This window comes from Mustela nigripes, chromosome 2, assembly GCF_022355385.1.
Source record: "Mustela nigripes isolate SB6536 chromosome 2, MUSNIG.SB6536, whole genome shotgun sequence".
Lineage (NCBI taxonomy): Eukaryota > Metazoa > Chordata > Mammalia > Carnivora > Mustelidae > Mustela > Mustela nigripes.
The window spans coordinates 78,968,601-78,992,162 of record NC_081558.1 but is presented as its reverse complement, the minus strand read 5'-3'; the positions used below and the strand labels follow the sequence as shown (position 1 = coordinate 78,992,162).

Here is a 23,562-nt window from a genome sequence, read left to right as displayed (position 1 = left end):
TCAGGGATATTCTAAACATGTAAATGGAGAATCATTTTACTAAAACTGCCTGCTTTGTTACTAAGGATCTTCAAAGTATTTATAATTCAGTTAATTTAAGACACAGGGCTTCATCTTTTTAAATTCCGAAATTAATATAGTATTAAGATGGTGGCTTGAAAGTGGTGGTGGGCAGTGGCTCTCAACCATTGGCGACCACTAGAACTTAGAAGCCTTCCTTCTAACCCCTAGAAGTTTTACTCAACCGTTTCAGGGTAGGCACCAGGCAAGAGGATTTATTTTTAATGTTCTCTAGATGATTTTAATGTTCATCTAAGATTGAAAACATGGTTAAAACAGTTTAAGCTTTGGAATAAACCTTGGGTTTGAACTCCAACCACTATTAGTTTTATAATCTTCATCCTAAGACTACACATCAGTGGTTCTCAAAGTGGAGTCGCTTAATAAGCAGCATCAGCAATATCTAGGACACTTCCAGGAAACAAAAATTCTCAGGCCTCATCCACACCTACTGAATCAGAAAGTATAGGGGTGGGGACCAGCCTCCAAAAGATTTTGCCACAGGCTACTGTTTGAGAACCACTGTACAAGAATTAAAAGGGCTGATGACTCTGTGTCCCTTCATTGTCTTCAATATCTAGTTGATACAAATCAAATTCCTCTTCCACTTGTCAGAGTATCTTGGTGGCTTTTCTGTTTTGTTCTGTTTCTTACAGTATTGTAAAGTGTAGTAACAAAACTCAAAATATTAAAATGTTTTGCTTTATTCCTGAGTCTGTAATCCATGTTTATTGTGTTAGACTAGAAAGGAAAATCAGAAAGAACAAAAATAATACACTAGTTACCCTTGAAACTAATATTACACTGCATGTTAACAATTGGAATTTAAGTAAAAACTAAAACACAAAAAACAACAAACTACACTACTACTTTCAAATAAAATCATTGATATTGTGATATAAATTCACTTTTTCTAAGTGTCTTTTCCAACTACCACATCTTTTACATCTTAATATTCTATTAAATATTTCAGACGCCGTATTTTCAGAGTTGCCTTGTATTCCATCATATGAATATGCCTGTATTTAATCAAACCTATTGTTACAGATTTTTGTTTTTATAAATAATGTTTTTATCGACTATTTAAAAAAAAGAAAAACTTTGTTCACATACCCATGATGACATTCTTGGGATCAGTTCCTAGATGTCGTATTGACAGATCAAAGTATAAACATTAAGGGTTTTGATATACGTTGCCAAATTATTCTTTTAAAAACCTACACCCTTGGGGCACGTGGGTGGCACAGTCTGTTAAGTGTCAGACTCTTGGTTTTGGCTCAGGTCGTGATCTCAGAGTCATGAGGTCAAGCCCTGCATTGGGCTCCACACTCAGCATAGTGTCAGCCTGAGATCCTCTCTCTCCCTCTCCCTTTGCCCCTTCTCCCACTCATTTTCTCTCTCTCTCAAATAAACAAATAAATAAATCCTTAAAAAAAACCCTAAAAACCAAAACCTATATCCTTAATAGAAGAGAGTGCTAATTCCCTTTCAGCATATGGTAATATTATATATTAACATTTAATTTAATCTTTGTCCCTTGAGGACCAGGATGGGTTCATATCATTCTTCTTTAATGAGGTTATATCTTTTGGCATAAAAAAAATTGTAGTCCATTGTATTTATTCTCATTCTTTGTCCATTTTTTTAAAATGTGAGGATTCAGATTTTTTCCTATCAAAATGTAAAAGTTCTTTGTATATTAAGTATTACTTTCACCAACATTTAGAGGCAAATATATATATATGTATAGTAATATATACATATATAATACATACTGATATACATACAGTAATGCCTTTCTCTCTCTCTCTCTCTCTATATATATATATGTAAATATATATATGCTCTATGTATAGCAAGGACTCAGTTGAGTAGTATCAGAATGAGTTAATTGCATTTTTCATTATAAAAAATAGACTATAAATAATTTGGTTGTGTGGCAGTATTGAAAATCTCTAAAGAATCAGTATAATTCCCTTTCCAAATGACTGCACTCTCCTGAACAAAATTTAGTCTTCTAATGATTGAGGATTTTTTGGTGTGTCAGGGCATTTGTTTTGAATTTTGCATTGTGTAAAGAGAATGGGATTCGGAAAGTCTGGATCCTGGCTTCACAGGCTACAAGTTGTTTGACCTGGAGTGAGCACCTTTGTTTCTACATCCTTATAACATACAAAACACAGATGACCTCTTCCTCAAGAGATTACTGTGTGAAATAATACACACAATGGTGTAGCATGCAGATTTCAGAGATTAACTATCTGGATTTGAATCCCTTGCATTTAATAGCTATAGGACTTGAGCAAGTTCTTAATCTCTCCAGGCTTCAGTTTCCTTGTATAATGAGTAACAGAATTTACCTATTAGAGTGGTTGTAAGGATTAAATGAGTAAAGATATACAGTACATTTAAAACAGTGCCTGGCAGGTATAGGCACTATGTATTAACACCATAATCATTATAATTAGATATAGTAACATGCGTATTATGTGCACTCTTAACTAGAGCCCCATGCAAAAGTCAGTGGTGGGAACTACAACCTCCATGGAGACCACCATGGTTTTGGCAGGTATAGAGTTGGGCTGAATCTCTACCAACCCCAGGATGTACCCAGAAATGACTTTCTGAATAGGGATCTGGCATCAACTTGCTTTTTGATGATTCACCTCTTTCTACTCAATGTGGAGTGCAGGAAAACCAATCTGTTTTTTGTTAGCTGGAGTATGACTATCAAAGCTAACCAGTGGGTCTAAAGCTTTGATTCCACCCAGGAACTCACCTCCAGCAGACAGACAAACAATAAAAGTTCCATACCCAAGATGCTCTAAGAAACAGAGCCCTGCACTGATTTTCAGGTTCACCATCTATAGTTGGCTAAACTCAATTCTGTGTTCTGGTATATGCTCTGTACCAGTTAACAAGAAAATTTTTGGTCTGAACTCTTAATATGAATCATAATTAATACAGAAAACGATTAAAAGAAACTCTCAGCATTTTGGTCATCTTATCAGATACAACTCCCACTTTTGTCCCTATGATTTACACTGTATAAAAGAAAATATACCCATATGGAATACGCTTGTGAATCAGAAACAAAGCCAATGCCCAAAATACAAATCAAAAACACTGCCTAGAACAACAGGCCTCAACTAATGAATTAAAATGATTGCTGGTTTCTTTAAAATATTAAGCCCATCGATGCTTGCCAAAAACCCCTTGGCTAGCTGAGGGATCCAAACTGCATTGTTCAGCTAGAGATTGAAATCCTTCCATTCATCATTGACATGTGAAAGACAAGACAAGGTTTTTGACAAAAAGGGGATGAGGCGCCAGATGGTTTCCATCTGTATCTCCATTGATCGTACAATGAAAACCCACCTTCCCTAATCAGAAGGCTATGCGATACATGGAAAATGAATACCCAGTGTTTTTAAAGAAGCATAATCGCCCCTTCCCAACCATAGATATATAAATATTAATGAACACAATCTGGATCTAAGCAAATTTAGCATGAACTTTTAGCAACCCTCCCTTGACAACTTCCTCCCTTTTTAACTGAATTAAACTCCTAAGTTCTGTGATTAAAAATAGCAAACTCTGCACTGAAGTTGGATCTGTGACTGAGGAAAACCTTTCCAGCTAGTAACCAGTTAACATAGCTCATATCATTGCACACATTTTATAACCAAAAAAGGGTCTCAGTTTGAATGAATGTTTAGCAAGTGTGAATAGTGAGATATAGAATCAACACAAATAAATAAGGAATTGATTATTAATTGATTATCAATTGATCGCTTTTGCCGTGACTAGCTCCAAAGCAATGTAAGCAAAGTCAGAGATTAATACATACAACACCAGGAGTTGTCCAAGTTAATATTTGCAAAGCCCTGTGCTACATCACATATTGAATCATTAAGCCCTCGGGAAAAAGGATTCTCTCTCTCTCTCCATCTATCTACACACACACATGCACGCGCATGCATGCGTGCAAACACAAACATCTAATTTTAACCTTTCTGTAAACTTCGAGTGTTAATTTAGAATACTAAAACAATCTTAATGACTCATATTCAAGAGAAAACACTAACTGCCTTTCCAAAATGTTTGAAGTTACATCATTAGTATTACAACATCTCTAACCAAAAAGACGTGGTAGGTCTTCTTCCTTGTTGACACTCCTTTTACCAAGAATATCAGAAAAAGTCAAAGATTTGAAAATTTCCATTAATTCCTTCTTTTGCTTCCATTCCTTCAGTTCAAACAGGGAACATTTGCATACTTGCTCTGGCTTATATGTCTTTAATCTGTTGAAGCAGTGCATTTTCCAAGAAGTATATACCATATTTTCACTAATATTTCTCTGTAGATTAAAGTGTTCAGAATCTTAAAGTGAAAAATGTCAAATTAGCCCAAAGACAATATGAAAAATTAAATCCATATTCTCAACTTAAGTTCCTCAGGTGACTGGAAGAGAATAATCTTTCCTTTTTCTCTCCTCCAATGTATATTGTTCTCATTCTGCCGATAAACAAATTTTTATTGAGAACTATGTACTTGGCATTGGGCTAGGCATAAAAGATTAACACAATGGACAGTATTGCTATTTTCCGGCACAAATGTCATTTCAAAACCATCCTTTAGACATTGTAAAGAATGCTCTTTGTCAGATGGTAACAGCATCACATACAGAGTTCACATGTGTCTCTAGCTCAAGTGACCAAACTCATCTCTTAGCCACCGATTCCCTTCGGGAACAAATGCTCAGTAGGAGTAATTTCCAGTGTCACCAGCAATACTGGTGTTTGTTTAAGGTTAGCTTCGCTAGGTCTTGACAAGCTTTCTTTTACTTTTCCTAGCCCAGTTTGGTTGAGAGCAACATGATCAGATGTCAAAATAACATCAACAAAGCTAAAGTCAAGGATGAGATGAAGCTTGCAAAGAAAATGCTCAATATGTAAAAATGCACTTTCAGTTGCTTTCAAGGCAAGAAGAATAAGGAAGGGCTAGACTCATGGTTTGAACCAAATGGTGCAATGTAAACCTATAACAAAGAGGAAGGAAAACAATCCTTCTCCTTGTTGCTTTTGTAACTTCATCGAAAGAGTAGCATGGAATTGAGGAGGAGACATAAACAAACACATGATATGTGACACTTCAGATATGCTACAACATATATGATATGCTAATTTATACTATATATACTTATATATCAAGGTATATCATCATATGCCTATTTGAATAAGAAGCTTGACAAAGTTTTGCAAGATATTGTGGGGTAAAGTGGTAGAATATGACATAAATCACACACAAAAAAGAATAGATGAGTTGAACAATTGTTAATTAATTAATAAATGTCAATTGAGGAGATGATACACAGAATTATGCTAGTGAGCGCTCTCCCGTCAATTGATTTTGCATGGAGTTAGAGAGGATTATCATCACAGTTAAATGGTTATGGACAGTTGAGCTAATATAACCATGTTTCAAAACTAATCTGAACAAATGGATTAAAATGAATCAGATAACATCTAGAGCACAAAATATAAAGTATACATTTAATATAAAAACAATTAGGAAGTGCAGGGTGCAGGGTTGAGGGACATGAATGACAATAGCTTAGAAGAAAACAAAACAAAACAAAACAGACAAGAGTGATATGGTGGCAAATACTAAAACAAAAACAAAAACAAAACCTGAAGTGAGATCAAAGAGAAGGAATAACTGAACATATTCTTTGTCCCCTTCATTCCCATGGTCTTCCTGGTAGGGGTGGGGATGGGGACTTCCTTATATACTGGCATTGCTATGAGAGGAAATCACCACCAGCAAGAAACAGCCCTGTTTACTTTGTTTTTGATCTACTATGGAGTCCATCCGGATGTTCCTATGAAACTGGCTGACCTTGGACATAAGCGAACTATGGAAGGAAAGATCCAGGATCCTTAGAGGAAGGCAGAAGAATGGAAAATGAAAGAAGGAAAAGAAAGCAAACATGGGTTATTGACACAGAAACAGACAAGTTGCACAATGAAATAGACAGAAAGACCAAAAGCAGTCTCATGTAAATGAAAATTTTAATTTATGAAAGCCTTGGCATTGGAGATCAAAGGGGAAATCATGGACAACTCAACAATTTATGCTAGTACAAATGTTGTTCCTATGAGAAAAATGACACTGGATCCCGATCTCATGCTGTGGAACATAAAAATCCATTCCAGAGGAAATGTAGACTTAAATATAAAGAAAAAATTTTAAAACTAGTAGGAAAAAATGTAGAATAAGGAGGGAAAGATTTTTAAGGTGCAATTTTTAAATTACTAGTCATAAAACAAGAGATTGATACATTTGACTATATTAAAATTAAGAATGTCTGTTCAGAGGCGCCTTGCTGGATCAGTCGGAGGAGCATGCAACTCTTGATCTTTGGTTGTGACTTTGACCCCTGCGTTGAATGTAGAGATTACTTTAAAAATAAAAATAAAATCTTAAAAAAAAAAAAGAACTTCTGTTCATTAAAAGATACTACAAAGTAAAATGGCAAGCTATAAACTGGAAGAAGCCCTTTGAAACACCTAAAACCAATACAAAGGATTAGTGTTTCCTCTCCCCCTCTCTCTACACAAACACACACACCTATTAACTACTATGAATTAAGAGAGAATGGGGGGAGATATGAACAGTATTTCACCCAAAAAGAAGCACCAACAATAAATAAACATGAAAAGACGTTCGACTTCATTGGAAATCAAGGCAATGCCTTTTCAGACTACAAAGAGATACCTTTTACATGTGTGAAATTTAAGAGCCTGACATTACCAAATGTTGTTAAGGATATGGAGTAACAAGGGATGCCTGGGTGGCTCAGTTGCTTAAGCGGCTGCCTTCAGCTCCGGTCATGATTCCAACGTCTTGGGATAGAGTCCTACATTGGGCTCCTTGCTTGGCAGGGAAGCCTGCTTCTCCCTCTGCCTCTGCCTGCCATTCCACCTGCCTGTGCTCACTCTTTTGCTCTCTCGCTCTCTCTCACAAATAAATAAATAAAATCTTTACAAAAAAATCTTTAAAAGGATATGGAGTGGGGCGGCTGGCTGGCTCAGTGGGTTAAGCTGCTGCCTTCGGCTCAGGTCATGATCTCAGGGTCCTGGGATCGAGTCCTGCATCAGGCTCTCTGCTCGGCAGGGAGCCTGCTTCCCTCTCTCTCTCTCTGCCTGCCTCTCCATCTACTTGTGATTTCTCTCTGTCAAATAAATAAATAAAATCTTTAAAAAAAAATAATAAAAGGATATGGAGCAATAAGAACTCCTACTGCAGAAGGGAGCTTTGAAGCTTTCAACCACTTTAGGAAATAATTTTGAATCACCTAGCAAAGAATGCATTTATTTTCTGACCCAGCAATTCCATTCTTAGAGACACTCTTACATGTACCAGAAGGCAATGTGCAAGAAAATTCATAATAACATTGTTTGTAATAGCAAAATACCGGAAATAAACTCTTAAACAGAAAATAGCCTTAAAGTCTATCCATAGACAAGCTAATAAATAAAGTGGTATGTTCATACAACACAGTATCATACAACAAGGGTAAAGGAACAAATACTAGCTTTATATCCTGGATGGGTAAATCTTGGAAATATAATTAGGAATGAAAAAGCAAGTTGCAGGAAAAGTATATATGGCATGCAACTATTTTAATAAAGTCCACATTTAAGCAAAATTTTAAAATACATATTATTTTGGGAGATATACACACATGTAATAATAATAAAAAAAAAAGAAGCCTTTACTGATAAATACAAGATTAAAAGCAGTGCACCTAAGTGGAGGGAGGCAGGAGATAGGAACGCTTGAAGTTCAGTATCAACCATATTGTTATATCCCACTTTCTTAGCTGGGCATTGATTTCATGAGAGGTTAATTTCATTATTAAGTTTTATAGTCTTGTGCTCGCTTTGGCAGCACATATACTAAAAAAGTTTTATAGTCTTTATATATGTTATAATATATAAATATATTTGTAAATAAAATACTTCAAGGAGAGAGAGAGTGAGACCAGCCAAGGAAGGCAGGTCTTCCTAACCTCATCAAAGCTGATTATGTAGCAGTGACAGATGATCGAGATGTAAAGAAATATTTTGCCTCTTTCTCTCTGGACTTCAAGTAGGCTATCAGTCATGCTTGTAATTATTTTCTTTCTGGAAATGGGCTGTTATGTCCAACTTTCCATTAATTCTGTTAATAATGTGAGATTACAGAGGTATACTTCCCAATATAGGAAGGGGAACATTCGACTGTGTTCAAGACTATTGAGCTATAGCTGTAGTATCACAATCAATCCTTAGAATCATATTTTATGAGAAGTAAATACTAGAGAGTTTTTAGGGGAAGTCAGTGTAGACACTGAGATGTCAAAAATCCACCTCATATGAATGTCTACCTAAATCTGAATTTGAGATACTCATCTGAGAGAAGAGAGAGATTAGGAGAAATACGATAGCTGACTTCAAAAATTAAAAAGAAATGCTGTCAAGTTTTAAAAATTTTAGCTTTATTCTGCACTTGGGTGGCCACCCACTACCAATGGATAGAAATGTATTGAACCTGATTTAAGCTTTGAAAATTAAAATATGTGCTCACAGCAGCTAGCAGGATGACTAACTCTGGATGATGGCCTATTATAGTCCAAGAATTACCTAGTGCTGTTAAAGAATGCTACCCTTCAAAAAAAAAAAAGAGTTTACAGAATCTTTGTTTTTCTTATATTTTATATTTTATGTTTTTCTTATACTTTATAATTCAGACCGCAGGTCTGGTGTTTTTTGGGGTCTTAAAAATATAATAATTCTATGTCCTATTTACCTTGAAATCAGTTTTTTTTTTTTTTTAATTTCTTCTAACTCAGTTCCAGAGATAGTGGTAAGAATGAAGGACTCCTCCTCAGTAAGTACTTAACTCTATGAAAATTTCTTCACCTCTCTCTGAGCTTCAGTTTCCCCAGTTGTAGACTAGAACCTCTCCATCATAGGCTGAACAGTGGCCTCCTAAAAATGTCCATGTCCCACTAGCCAGAACCTGTGAATATCTTACCTTATATAACAAAAGGGACTTTGCAAATCTGATGAAAGATTTCATAATGAAGAGATCATGCTGGATTATCTGGTGGGCCCAGTACAATCACATAGGACCCTGTAAGAGGGATGAAAAAGAATCAGAGGCAGGGGAGAGGGTCAGGTGGCAAGGAAAGAAGAGATTGTAGGACATGCTTTGAAGATGGAGGAAAGAACCGCAAGCCAAGGAAACAAGCAGCGCCTACAAACTGGAAAAGGCAAGGAAATGAATTCTCCCTTTAGGGCCTCAGGAAGAAACCAGGTATGCAGACCCCTTGACTTTAGTACTGTGGAACTAATTTCTGAATTCTGACCTGCAGAACTCTAAGATTATACATTTGTGTGGTTTTGAGCCACAAAGCTTGTGGTAATTTATTACAAGAGCAACAGGAAACAAATACATCATCTCACAGGACTTTTGTGAGGATCACAAAGGAGATAAACCAGTAAAAAGTTCTTGGCTTCTATTAAAGTTATCATCTACCTAACTGACCCAAAATGAAGTCTTGATTTCATGAGCAACTATCTCCATGTGCCCTCATTGTTTTCCCTCACAGGCCATTTTCATACCTTTGCAGATGTGAATGAGGTGGGGAAAGGGTTCAGAGAAGGGGACAGTTGAGAGCCATTAATGCTGAGAATCCTGCCAGGTGCTTGACTTCCCCCAGCCTCCTTCCTCAGCTGTAATCAGAGGCTAGATCCTTCAAGTTCTAAAATTCATTGACGATATGCTTACTAAGGTAGCCAGTACCTGCTTTCCAAGTCTCCCCCATCCCTCTCTTCTGGTTTAAACTGGAACTCGTGTCTGAATTATCTAGTGCCAACTGCCCCTACGTTATCTTTGCTGTGGGCACTGATTAACCAGGCAAACCTAATTCTGTGATTAAAACAAAAAGGAAGCCGAAAGGAGGTCAAGCCATTCTTGGCTTAAATTTATGCTCAGAAGTTCAATGTTTTACAAAAAATGTTCTTAACAAAAAAACATCCTAGCTCTAAGACTCCTTATAGATTTCCCCTGGGTCTTTCTGTCATTAATTCAAGACTATCACTTTCAAGAACAGGTTGGCTGGCCATCCTTACCAAGTGTTCTGCCCAGGCTCTTATCCTCCTAAGTGGCAGGACGTTTGACACACTTTCCTTGTTGCTAAAGGTGTAGATAACAGTACCCGGGGATCAAAAATGACCAAAATAGAACAGACACCAAAGCGCTGTTGAATACAACCTCCCTTTCATATCTCTGCTTTTTCCAACTCACCATGGAGAGAAAGTCTGTGAAAAAGTTTTGCCATCTATAAATTATTCTGCAAATGCAAAGAGTTCTTTTTTTTTAACCTCCAGTTTGGGGTTAGATGTCATAATAGAGACACGGACAACACTCAGCTGACACACAAAGAAACTTCAACATGAGAAAATCCAGAAAACTTTACAAGGTGGTTTTGAAAGAAGAAGAGATCTTTGCCAGCTAGACAAAAAGAGGACATTTTGGTCGAGAAAAGATGGTATGTGGAAAAGGCAGAAAAGCATCCTCTAAAAATACTGAGAAGTTCATGCATCTGGCACGTAGTAGGGAGGAGCAGACAACAGTGGAGGAGGAGGCCAAGGTCTGCCACTGCAGGGTTGTGTCTGAATTTTATTGTGTTAGAGTTCAGAACTGAAGAGACACCCACTGCCAGGGGTGTGGCATGTTCAGATTTGGCTTTTAGAAAAAATAAATAAATAAAATGGGTAGAAGTAGCCAAGATGTTGGAATAGGCTAGGCCTGGGATGGAGGCTGTGGGATAGTGATGGATGGGGAGAACCTTACACTGAAAACCAACTGGATGGTGGGGAGAGGAAGTTGGTAGTGACCTGGAGGTTTCTGCAGGTTGATTAGATGCCTGGTGCCATTGCAAGCAAGGGGGAAGGGAGAGAGAACAGAGTTTGGGACTAGAAATGGTAAACTTAAAACACTGCATTGACAGAAGGGGAAGAGACAATCAGAATACTAGAAAATCTTGAAGGCCACTTAGGCAAAGTGAGGCAAAGGAGACAGGATAGGTGTGGGCAGAGGGACAGAAGAGGAAACAAACAGAAAGGTCAAAGGAAGCCAATGGAGAGAAATGAGCAGGGTCCTAATCAGCTGTGCCAAGGGCAGGAATGAGGTCTAGGAGACGAAGGACAGAAACAGGTAGCACAGAGCCACACCAAAACCCCAAGATGTGCATGCCCATGTGGAGATGAACATTCCTTTTCCCTGTAATTTGGTAACTCTAAACATTTAGCATACGCCTCGCACATGACATGAGCTTGGCGTGTTTGTGACAAGGAGCCAAGGGGATTGAGGCCTTCCCATAGTCTGAGGCCAGAAGGCAGAGTCCAGCCCTAGCCACAGCCACTTAGGAACTTAAAACAAACCAGTCCCCAAAATGCTGACAAAGCAAGAGAGGAAAGAATGAGTTACGTGGGCCCAGGAATGGAAGCAGAGCACGCAGCAGCGTGTTTCTGTCATGGGCAGGCTGGGTGGACTGGAAGATCACCTCCCTGTAACTTTCTCTCTCCCGCTGCTCTAAGCTGCTCTGGGCACTCTACATATTGTAATAATAATGTAGACCGGCAAGCATTATGATAAAAGAATCAGCCAATCATTCCTGAAAAAGCAGATATATATGCACAAATTTCAGCTCTCAGATATGGCTGATGTAGTAAAATCCATTGGAAAATAGACACACTAAAGTCATTGCAGAAGATTTATTCTGAAGAGTTTACTTAGTCCTTGTATCAGATAGATAGACAGACAGAGGGAGGGAGAGAGATGACGGACATGGCTTTTTTCTCCATTAAGCATACAAAGGGATAAGAGTTTTTTGTTTGTTTTTGTTGTTGTTGTTGTTTTTTAGGGGTAAGAGATTTTTGTGACTTCCCAGTTTTTACGCAAAGGTCCTGCTGTTTACAAGCCCCAAGCCAGATAGGAAATACAAAGAAGAAGATGAACAGGTTTGAGCCCAAAGAACAAATGGGTTCACCCTCCTCTGAACTCCTATGCAACTTTGTCCCTCCCTGGTAATGTTGATTATCCCCACCTTCAACAGTTTCTGCGTGTGCTTGTGTCTCAGGTCTCCTACTACTTCGGAAGCTCTTAATGGGCAGTCTTGCATTTAAAATGGTATCTGAATGATGTCTCGTGTTTATCAAGGGCTTTATAATATCGTGGGATGCTCTATCACACTTGGTCTTCATGAGCCTGTTAGGTAGGGCAAACCCATTCCATTCACCTCATACAAGAAGAAATGAGATTATAAGAAAGGTTAAGTGACTGGAAGGCCACATAGCTGTCCCACTGAATGCCAGAGTCAGGAACTGAGTTCCTCCATCTATACCCCAAACCAGGCCTCTTGCCCCCACGCCAAGCTCTTCTTCCTTCTCTCCTGCAAGCCACCTTACATGACTGGAGGTCAGTCAGGTGCTCATTACAAGTAGGGTGTTTGGAGAAAAGAACACAGAAGCAGAAACATACGCAGTTAAAACAAGAAAGGGAGATACATACTAACTGGTCGTCAGATTCTCTAATCTGACAACAGTTGGACAACACTGTTGTTGGGTATGCAGAGCCTCGAATCTCTCATTTCCACGAGGTAGTGTTGCGTTCATCAGAGGCAAAGGAGACAGGATAGGCGTGGGCAGAGGGAAGTTGTGTGCATGAGTGTGTGTGTGTGTATGTGTGTGTGTGTGTGTGTGTGTGTGTGTGCATGTGTGTGCACCTACTGTGTGCTTGGAGGAATGTAGCAGATTTATGAGAAGAACAGAATCGCTGATGCTGAGGTGGGCTGAGCTCTCAGAACACTCTCTTCCAGTGTTGCTGGAGAGGTCCTCAGACATGCCTGCTGGGGATGCTTCTGGCAAAATGACCTCCTCTTCATTCAGTCCCATAATATAAACACAGAGGATGATATCTTGGCCCAGTTACCAGCCCTGGGTTAGAGGGTAGATGAAAAGGCAGAAGCTCCTATCGGCAAAGGGGCAAGAGGTTATAAATGCTCACAGAAAGGCAGAAGTGGCAGCTCAGATAAGGAGCCTTAGAAGCAAAGCTTAGCCTGAGATGATAATGCCTGTGCATGTCAGGGCCCTCAGGGGGGAATGTACAAGGGAGGCCTGCATGAGAGGGCAGAGGGGAAGGGCAAGAGAGATGTGGTGTCAGGAGAAGTCTAGCCTGATCCCACTAGGAACCCTGGAGTGTAAATTGCTCCATGGAAGATGTCCTGCATGGACACCAGGGACTGAGCCTTTGTATCTCTGCACCAGTCAGTTATTGGCCAACACCAGGGATGGGTGTTATACCCTCCCAGGCATCTTTGGATATGACAGATGTTACCAGTCAAGGGCGATTTTAAAGGGAAGGATGCAGATGGGAGAAGCCGGCAGCCAGCACCGACAGCAGCTGGACGAAAAGGGACGTGCGTGGGGCACTACAAGCCTCTGCTACAGGCAGTTTCTCACACCTAGAGGAATCTGCATTCCAGCTGGGTGGCTGAATTTAGGAGTAGACATCCATGCTTGGGGAACTTTGGGCAAGCTGGGGGAGCCAATCCTCTGCCTGGAATTATGCTGTGGTATATGAAACCATATACTTAAGTTTCTATACTCTTTACCGGTAATGAAACTTTCTTGCCCCTGTATGTGTTAGTGTCTTTTGGTCCATGGTTGTCTCATTGTGGCAATGCATGCAAAAGACCTCTTCACAAATCTGCTAACCTTTGTTTGTACAGCTCAGGGATAGTGGGCTCAGTAATTCCCAAAGGCTACTAAGTCTATTTTGTTATTAAGTACATGTTTGTAATTACTTGTTTAATAAAATTTTAAAAAATTGATTTTCCCCGTAATTTTAATTCACCAAAGTCATAAGAAAGAAGTCTGATCCCTTAGATATCTTTTCTTTCACAGACAAAATACCCACAACTCAAATTATTCCAAAATATTGTACTCATGTACTCAAAATCTGCTCACCAGTCTCCCATATGGTCCCTGCCCAATGGAGAAATTCCAGTTTGTCTATGACCCCACTGAAGGAGGTACCCAGAACCACCCCACCCTCCAGGAGTGGTGTGACTCATGTGGAACAGAGGAGGACTATTCTTCTTGTCCTAGACACAGTAGTTCAATTAATAGAATCTAAAATTAACTTCATGATTCAAATAAGCTCTGCTTCAAGCACTGATATGCCACTGATTTACATTAGCTTGTAAACAACTAATCTAAATATTTTTGCATATGCTGTCTGTTTTACCCCATCCTTAGTTTCAAGATTGATTTTTTTTATCCCTTTACTATAGGACTTTATACGTATTCACATAAAGTTCATCTTGTTAGAGCTGGCCTATCATTCCAACCTGAAATGATCCTTTTGGATCGCAATTCTGCGATTCAAAGTATGTGCCATGCTTCCAGGCTTCATGACAACCACGACTTTGATAAATATGCAATCTATAATCCTCACCAATATTATTGATTAAAAAACAGTATCTTGAGAGGGCCAAGGGTGAGTCTTCATAGCCTGCCATTACAGACCACCCTCCCAGGAGCCATTATAGTTCTCACACGACTTAATTCATGCTTGTTCCGAGACCCAGTCTAAATGTGACAATGAATTCACTCTTTCAGATATGGATTTGGATATATTGAGTTTTGAAGAAAGTGAAATAACTAATTCATAACATATTTGCAGTTACATTCATCTAACAGAATATAAAAACAGAATATGAAGCTGTTATGGATAAAAATAATCCAAAGAGACAAGGACCATATCTAGAGCATGATTTCAGAATTAAAGAATAATTTTCTTCCACACAGGAGGGGATGACAATTCTTGGGAGGTGGAAGAGATGGTGACTGAGCCTTGGCTGGGGACACACAGAATGCAGCCGTACTAAGGGAAATGGGGGGGGGGGGGTAAGGGCAAAGATAATCGTTGACTGACCACATTACTTTGCTCTTGCTGCACAACTTCCCACAAACTCAGCCCCTTAAAGCGACAATACCCATCATCTAATGCTTCCATGGGTCAGTCTCATGGCTGAGGTTGGCTTGGCCCTTTGCTCAGGTGGAAATCAAGGGGGTGCTGGGGTGACCAAGTCATCTGAGGCCTGGGGGTCCCTTTTGAGCTCACTGGTTGTTGGCGGAATTTAGTTCCTTGCCTTGCAGGACTGAGGGCCATGTTTTCCTACCGGCTGTCAGCTGACAGCTGCTCTCAGCCCCTAACGGCACCCTGCCATCCTCTGCCATGTGGTCCTCTCCACCACACAGCAGTTTGCTTCTTCAAGACCAGCAGGAGAATCTCTCTCTTCATTTGGCTAAGAGGGAGTTTTCTGGAAAGTAGTCAAAAGAAAGACAGTCTCATCATACTCGCAGGAGATGGGCACCTTGGGGACCATCTGAGACGTGTGTCTGCCACAGTGGTCAACAGTGTAAAGAGGAAGGAATGGCAAAGAACACGGTGGTAGGATATGGACGCAGAGGGGCCCTCTGTATCTGCTACGATGTTCGAACTTCATCCTGAAAGCCATGGAAGCACACTGATGAAAGCCTCTCCTTTGGGGAGGCACCAGAAAATGCTGCAAGTAGCCCGGTTAAGATAAAGTCTTCCAAGAAGCAAAGCACTCCTAGAGAAGATCATCGAATAAATGATACGTAAGCACAGTACAATTCCCACATGCCCTGGAATCACCTGTTTATAATTTATCACCTCACCTGCCTACGCGACAACTGTGAGGAAGCAAAACTACACCTTCGCCTGTTGCCGTTACGATTAGGTGTGTCCTTCCTATGCCAGCCAGAAATAAACATACATATTTTGCATCATTGAAAAATCCTCTCCACACACAGCTTATCTAATAGCCGCCCCCCCCCATCCTCAGCTAATAATACTTGAGTTGTTCCTGTGAATTGCTTGCTCCCTCAAGAAAACGCCTTTATCTCTGACTTTTGGAATACAGCTCTCAGAAGATATGTAGGGATCCACAGGGATGGGTGAAGCATGTGAAGAACTTCTGTTTTTCTACCAGTGAGGATTCTGAACAGATTAACTGTAACTACATGGTCTGTTTTATTTTTTTTCTTCAAATACCTGGAGTGACTTTTATTTTGAGACTCTGGTTCCTCTAAAGGCTGGGCACCCCTGCAAACATCACAGATAAGACTATTTTCATGTTCAATTTTTCTTAGAATTTTCCACTTAACCACTGTATCTATACACTGTGACCTTGAGAGCAACCCCAATGTTTAATATTAAATGTAATATTGATAATAGCTAAAAGCTACTTCCGACGTGCCGGGCACTGTTTCCAAAGCCTCATAACCTCACACTCTGATGAGGAAACTATAACATGAAAAGTCTGAGTAACTCGCTGAGTTGTCAGTGGTGGAGCTGGGCTATGAACCCAGGCAGGCTCATCTGCAACAGGTCACAACCTTGGAATGACACTGCTATAATGGATGCCAACCACTCTCTTAAGGATGGCCTTTGAGGCACTCAAATGATCTCTGACTACCGATGACTACTTTTGAGGTGGCAGAATCAGAAGTATATAAAAATTAGGGTCTAATCACTAGGATATTATGTTAAACTAAGAAAAAGAGAGAGAAACACAGATAGAAAAATCTTAGAAATTATGAGAGAATACTATATTCAATTCCATGCTTTTTATTTTAAAAATCTAACAAAAGGACAAATCTGACCTATAATCTGAATTACCAAAATCCACACAAGAAACAGGCATACTGAATAAATAATTAGAGAAACAACACCAGCACATAGGGAAAAAAAAATCTAAAAACTTACGAAGGCATTATCTGGTTCAAAAAATAATCCAAGCATAAAAATTTCCACAGGAAACCTCTTTAAAATTCTCAAGGAAAATATAATTCCCACAGCACAGAAAAGAATAAAAACTTCCCAAACATTATCTGAAATTAACATCATTTTGATGTAAAAACTAACAAGACAGCATAAAAATTCAACTTAAGACCAACTTATGCAAATTGATGCAATAATCTTAAACAAATATTGAAAGCAACAATGAGTTATGAAAACATTTCATTGTGACCAACTAGGCTTTACTCCAAGAACAAAAAGATGACTAGATATTAGAAAAATTTGTGATTTTAGTATACCATTTTAATAGATCAAAGGCAAAAATTACACAATACTTTTTTAATATGATACTATATATTAAGTCTGGTGAATTGCAAACAACTCCCACTGGATATTCACAATAGTCTCAAAAGATATTTATATTATTGCCCTCATATTATGGCACAAAAAGCTGAAATTAGGAGAGGACAAATATCTTGCTTAAGGTTACACACTTTTTTTTTTTTAATTTTTTATTTTTTATAAACATATATTTTTATCCCCAGGGGTACAGGTCTGTGAATCACCTTTTAAGGGAAGGGGTGTAATTTGAGCCCATGGATGTCAGGCCATAAAGCCTATATTCTAGTTTCCATGTTAGGTTTTCCTCATAAATGATAATTTACCAAAATAAATCTTAGGCATTTTATAATATTTCAAAACGCTTCTTGGTTAAAAAACTACCTGGAGCATATTAGGAATGAGATAAAATTACTTAGCATGGTTGGAAAAAACCATGAAAAAGCCAGAAACAAGAAAAGAATGGAATACTGATAAGTGTATTTAATACTGCTGTGGAAATTCCAGCTCATGCTATAAGATATAATTCTGAAACAAGAGGTATATACTTTAGAAAGGTAATGGAATCATTTTTTGGTAGAGTATATTGTTTATTAAGAAAAACTAAAAAGAACTAGGTAACGAAATAATTATTAATAAACAGAATAAAACAAAATATAAAAATTTATCTTTTATATCATACTAATTACCAATTAGAAAACAATAGATAAAATCCTAAATATAATTAAATAAATGGTATATAATACCTATGGATAACCTTTAAAAATAAGAAGGATTTGTATGAAGAAATGATTTTTCTATCACATCAAATATGACTTGAAAAAACAGAGGCATATTGTGAAATCATTGAAAATTGTAAAGATGCAACTCTTTCAGAATAACTCAGAGTATGCATATAATTCCATGCAGAATACTCCAGGATATTTTTAATCAAAAATTAATTCCAACATTCACCTTGAAGAATGCTCAGATGATAATCTCTAAGGCACATTTAAAAACACAGCATAATGAAGGAGTTAGGGTATGCCATATCAGAAATGGAAATGCACTATACAAAATACAGTATGATTCTACTATAATAATCAACAGTAAAAAAATTTAAAAGAACAGAGATCCCAGATGTTTATGTGTATGTAAATGCCAATTTAATTAAGGATAGATTTAATTACAACTCAAGATAAAAGGAATTATTCAATAAATGGTGTTGAAATACCTATTGAAATAAATAAAAATTATATCTCTACCTCATATAATATGTTAAACTAAATTATAGATGAGTTATATATTAAATTGAGAAAATCAAGTTATAAAGGATCATGAAAAATCTATGTAGTTATTTATTACATATTGGGCCAAGAAAAGAATTTTCAAACACAAGTCAGAAAGCAATGACAGATCTGACTGCAGTAATTAAACATGAAAAAAGTCATATATCAGTACAATATGCAAAATTAAAAGGCAAACACCCAACTAGGAAAATAACTTCCAGAGCTAAGATATATAAAGAATCTTTAATATGGTACATAAGCAAAATATTAACACCTCAATTGATAAATGGACAAAGAAGATAGATAAACATGTTACAAAAGAATTATTATAAACATCCAACAAGCATTCAAAAAATTTTTAAACAATTAATGCTTAATGCTGTCAAGTGTGTGGAGAGACAACACTGATACACTGCCAGTATAAGTGTAGATTATTACTTTTGGGCCACATCTAAGAAGAACTATAAACATGCTCACATCCTTTGACTGCATCTACTACCATGTTAAAGCAAGTAAGAAGATTGCAAAAGATGAAATGCAAGGCTGCATCACTCTGGGAGGAAGCAGAAACAGTCAGCTACAGTTGTACATCCCAAAGTCCCATACTACACAGTCATTAAATAATCACATTTTGAAGAATATTTAACGCCATGAGAAAATGCTACCCATCGAATGAACATAGGTAAGATATACAACTGTATCTAGAGTTTGGTCCTGATTCTGTAACATAACAATATATACAGAGAAAAAAATTGGAGGAAAATAGCCTAAAATGTTACAGTGACTATCTCTGGATATTAGAGTAGGTAATTTTTTTTTTTAAGATTTTATTTATTTATTTGACAGACAGAGACCACAGGTAGGCAGAGAGAGGAAGGGTAGGCAGATCGATGCGGGGCTCGATCCCAGGACTCTGAAATCATGACCCAAGCTGAAGACAGAGGCTTTCGCCCACTGAGCCACCCACGTGCCCCTAGAGTAGGTAATTTTTATTTTCTACAACACACATCAGAGTAAAATTTATTTTATAAAAGATGAGAACAAAACAATGATTGACAAGAAAAACAAGAAGCTGGACCCATTGGATATGACCTAAGGAAATGAAGTCTGCCTTTTTGTGTCGATCCCTCTAATTTTACAGCTCTATCTCAGAGGGCAATGGTGGAGTGGGTGTCTCACAAACCACCTTTGCTTCTAGAAAGAATCATCCCAGAAGCCACCTCTGCATCAGATCTGGCTAATTCCTTCTCTGCTCCTTCCACTCTGGCCTTTTTCCGCTCAGCTCTGCCAACCCCCACTTTCCTCCCACTCAAAGTCCGGCCACAATAAAACAATCCCAACACAGGAAGAGGTCTGGAGGGATGTCAGCTTGCTCAGTGATTATTGAGGGAAGGATGTGTGTTTCTGCAGAAATGCATTCTCTTCTGCTAAGCTATCATTTCATATCACTACCCACTTTAGAAAGACTTTCCTCAAGAAAACTTACACTCTTGAAAATTCCTGCAAAGCCTACAGCAAGGATGATTTCAGAAGTCCATTTCTCCTTTGGGGACATAATTCAGAGAGCTTTGCTAAAACTAATCCAATTTTTCAATGATATTCAGCAAATATTTACTGGGTGGTATCTAGGGTTCTGGGAAATAGAATATGGCTGTGGGAGGTTGAATAGTGGCCCCCAGAGGTGTCCACACCTTCATCCTGGAACCTGTGAATTTGTTACATTACATGGCAAAAGGAACTTTACAGATGTGAATAAGGTAAGGATTTCGAGATGGAGAGCTTGTCCTGCATTAGCTGGATGAGCCCAGTATAATCACGGGGGTCCTTAAAAGGCAGAGAGGCAGAAAAGTCAAGAGAAGGAGCAAGGATAGAGGCAAAGGTCAGAGTGATGCAGAGCCTCAACCTGAGGAAGTTGAGCACCTATAAGAGCTGGAGATACCAAAGCACATACCCTCCCCAATGTCCATAATCCCACCCCCTTCTTCCAACCCCCCTCCCCCCAGCAACCCTCAGTTTGTTTTGTGAGATTGAGTCACTTATGGTTTGTCTCCCTCCCAATTCCATCTTGTTTCATTTATTCTTCTTCTACCCACGTAAGCCCCCATGTTGCATCACCATAAGAGATTCTTAATCTCACAAAACAAACTGAGGGTTGTCAGGGGGAGGTGGTTAGGGAGAGGGTGGTAGGTTTATGGACATTAGGGAGGGTATGTGCTATGGTGAGTGGTGTAAAGTGTATAAACCTGGCGATTCACAGGCCTGTACCCCTGGGGCTAATAATACATTATATATTAATTTTAAAATTAAAAAAATTAAAAATCACCCCTCTGATGAAAAATTAAGAATCACCCCATGATCCAATAATTTCCACTACTGGGTATTTACCCAAAGAACAAAAAACACTAATTAGAAGAGATATATGCACTCCTATGCTTATTGCAGCATTATTTACAGTAGCCATGATGTGGAAGTAACCCATTGATAGATAAATGGATAAAAGACATATGGTGTATGTACAAAATGGGATATTACTCAGCCATAAAAAAAGAAGGGGATCTTGCCTTTCAAACAACATGGATGGACCTAGAGGGTATTATGCTAAGTGAAGTAAGTCAGACTGAGAAAGACAAATATATGAGTTCACTTACATGTGGAACCTAAACAAAAAGTAGAAACAGACCCAAAAATATAAGGAAAAACTGATGGTTGCCAGAGGGGAGAGGAGCAGGAGGACGGGAAAAATAGATGAAGGGGAGTGGGAGATAAAGCCTTCCAGTTATGGAATGAATAAGTCATGGGAATAAAACGTACAACATAGGAATATAGTCAATGGTACTGTAATAGTGTTGTACGGGGACAGACAGTAGTTACACTTGTGGTGAGTGTAGTATAACATATAGATGTCTGGAATCACGATGTTGTACACCTGAAACTAACATAACATGCATGTCAACTATACTTCAATTTATAAAGATACCATTTCAAAAATATAAGCATAACAACAAAGTACATAGGTTTTTAAAACTCTCAGAAGTAGTTTAAATTTTACTTCCAAGTAGTGTTGTTTTTTATTATTGCAATGTCCAGGTTTGAAGATATGTTATCTTTACCTCCTACTTTAAAACCATCACCAAACATGAGACAGCAATGACTCCCTTCACTCAATGTTCAAATGATTTATAGCATATGACTCAGCATTCCAATAAAGACCACCTTAAATTGTGTATTTTCTTTCCTGCCAACATCATTCAGTCAATGAAAACAGACACCATTATCTTCAGATTCTGCCACCATTTTTTAGTACAGTACTGGGCTCAAAATATTTATTGGCTTTTATAATATTTATTGGATTTCAGACAGATAATACATGTAAACAAGGCATTTAATCATGACTTTCTTTCTTCCTTTTTTTGTTTTAAAGATTTTATTTATATATTTGACAGAGAGAGAGAAAGAGATCACAAGGAGGCAGAGAGGCAGGCAGAGGGGGAGGGGGAATCAGGCTCCCCGCCTAGCAGAGAGCCCGATGTGGGGCTTGATCCCACGACCCTGGGATCATGACCCAAGCCGAAGGCAGAGGCCCAACCCATTGAGCCACCCAGGCGCCCCTAATCATGACTTTCTATAAAACTTTCCTTTAATGATCCAGACTATCTTCCACTTATAGTTATCTCCTAATCATGACTTAGAGAGGATTTAAGAAACTATATATGAATATGAATATTATTCACTCATATAAAAGAATGAAATCTTGCCATTTGCAACAACATGGCTGGAGCTAGAGCGTATAATGCTAAGTGAAATAAATCAGAGGACGACAAATACCATATGATTTCACTCATGTGGAATTTAAGAAACAAAACAAATGAACAAAGGAAAAAAAAAAGAGAGAGACAAACCAAGAAATAGACTCTTAACTATAGAGAACAAGCTGATGGTTACCAGGAGAGAGGGGGGTTGGGTTGAGTGAAATAGGTGATGGGGATTAAAGTGCATACTTATGATGAGCACTGAGTAATGCATAGAATTGTTGAATCACTATACTGTACACCTAAAATTAATATAACACTATATGTTAGCTATACTGGAATAAAAAAAAAAAAGGAAACCATTCCTATATTACACACATCCTTCTATTACTTTTCCCTTGGAGAGTGATCATGCTCAACAGGAAGAAAATACATTGGAGTACATCAGATCAGGAGATCTATATACGTCAGTCTTTAGATTTGTAAAGCAAACACCTTCTCTGCTCTCTATAGTTCAAGATGACCCACCATAATCTTTATGGATAACTAGTTTTGATGTAAAAATAATACAGAGGTGTGTATATGAGCATTACAGCAAATATATATATATATGTGTGTGTGTGTGTGTGTATCACACACACAGATATATACACACATGGTACAGCAAGAAGAAGATTCTTACATTATTTCTATTTTTATTTTCCTCCTATAAACCAAATATGCTTGACTGGTTTGGTATAGGAAGCACCAGCATCGAACATACCCATGCTTCCATTTCATATCCTCCCATCATTCCTGGCCGGAAAGGTACTGCCTCAAAACTGCCTTAATTATCTTTAAATGGCTTGGATAAGATTTACTTCCAAACTGTAGATTCTGTCTCAATCCAATGACCTAATGTACTATCACTATTCTTAATACCAATTTACCTGTAATGTAAAAAGGCAAAGTCCCACAAAATTTGTTTGTTTGTTGTTTGGAGGCAGCCCTATAAAGATTCAATTTCCAGTTTTCTGATTTGTCCTGGGTTACCAGGGCAACTGTTCTCTTTGCAGCTAACATTTCCCTGCTCTTCTGGAGAGCATGTTTCTCCTTAAGCCTACTATTCTGATAAGGTCCTCTTGCTACACAATCTTTTTTTTTTTTTTTTTTTTTAAAGATTTTATTTATTTACTTGAGAGAGAGACAGTGAGAGAGAG

General features: G+C 38.1%; 1 protein-coding gene across 10 annotated transcripts in view; it reads right to left on the bottom strand.

Moving 5' to 3' along the window:
* Window positions 1-23,562, bottom strand: part of THRB (thyroid hormone receptor beta) — a 398,126-nt gene that overhangs the window by 320,182 nt on the left and 54,382 nt on the right. For 2 of the 10 annotated variants that reach the window (XM_059390841.1, XM_059390846.1), the window contains exon 2: window positions 9,145-9,243. The exons of the other annotated variants lie outside the window; for them this stretch is intronic. The gene's annotated coding sequence lies outside the window, so the exon portion shown is untranslated. The remainder of the gene's footprint in view (window positions 1-9,144; window positions 9,244-23,562) is intronic. 10 annotated transcript variants of the gene reach the window in all.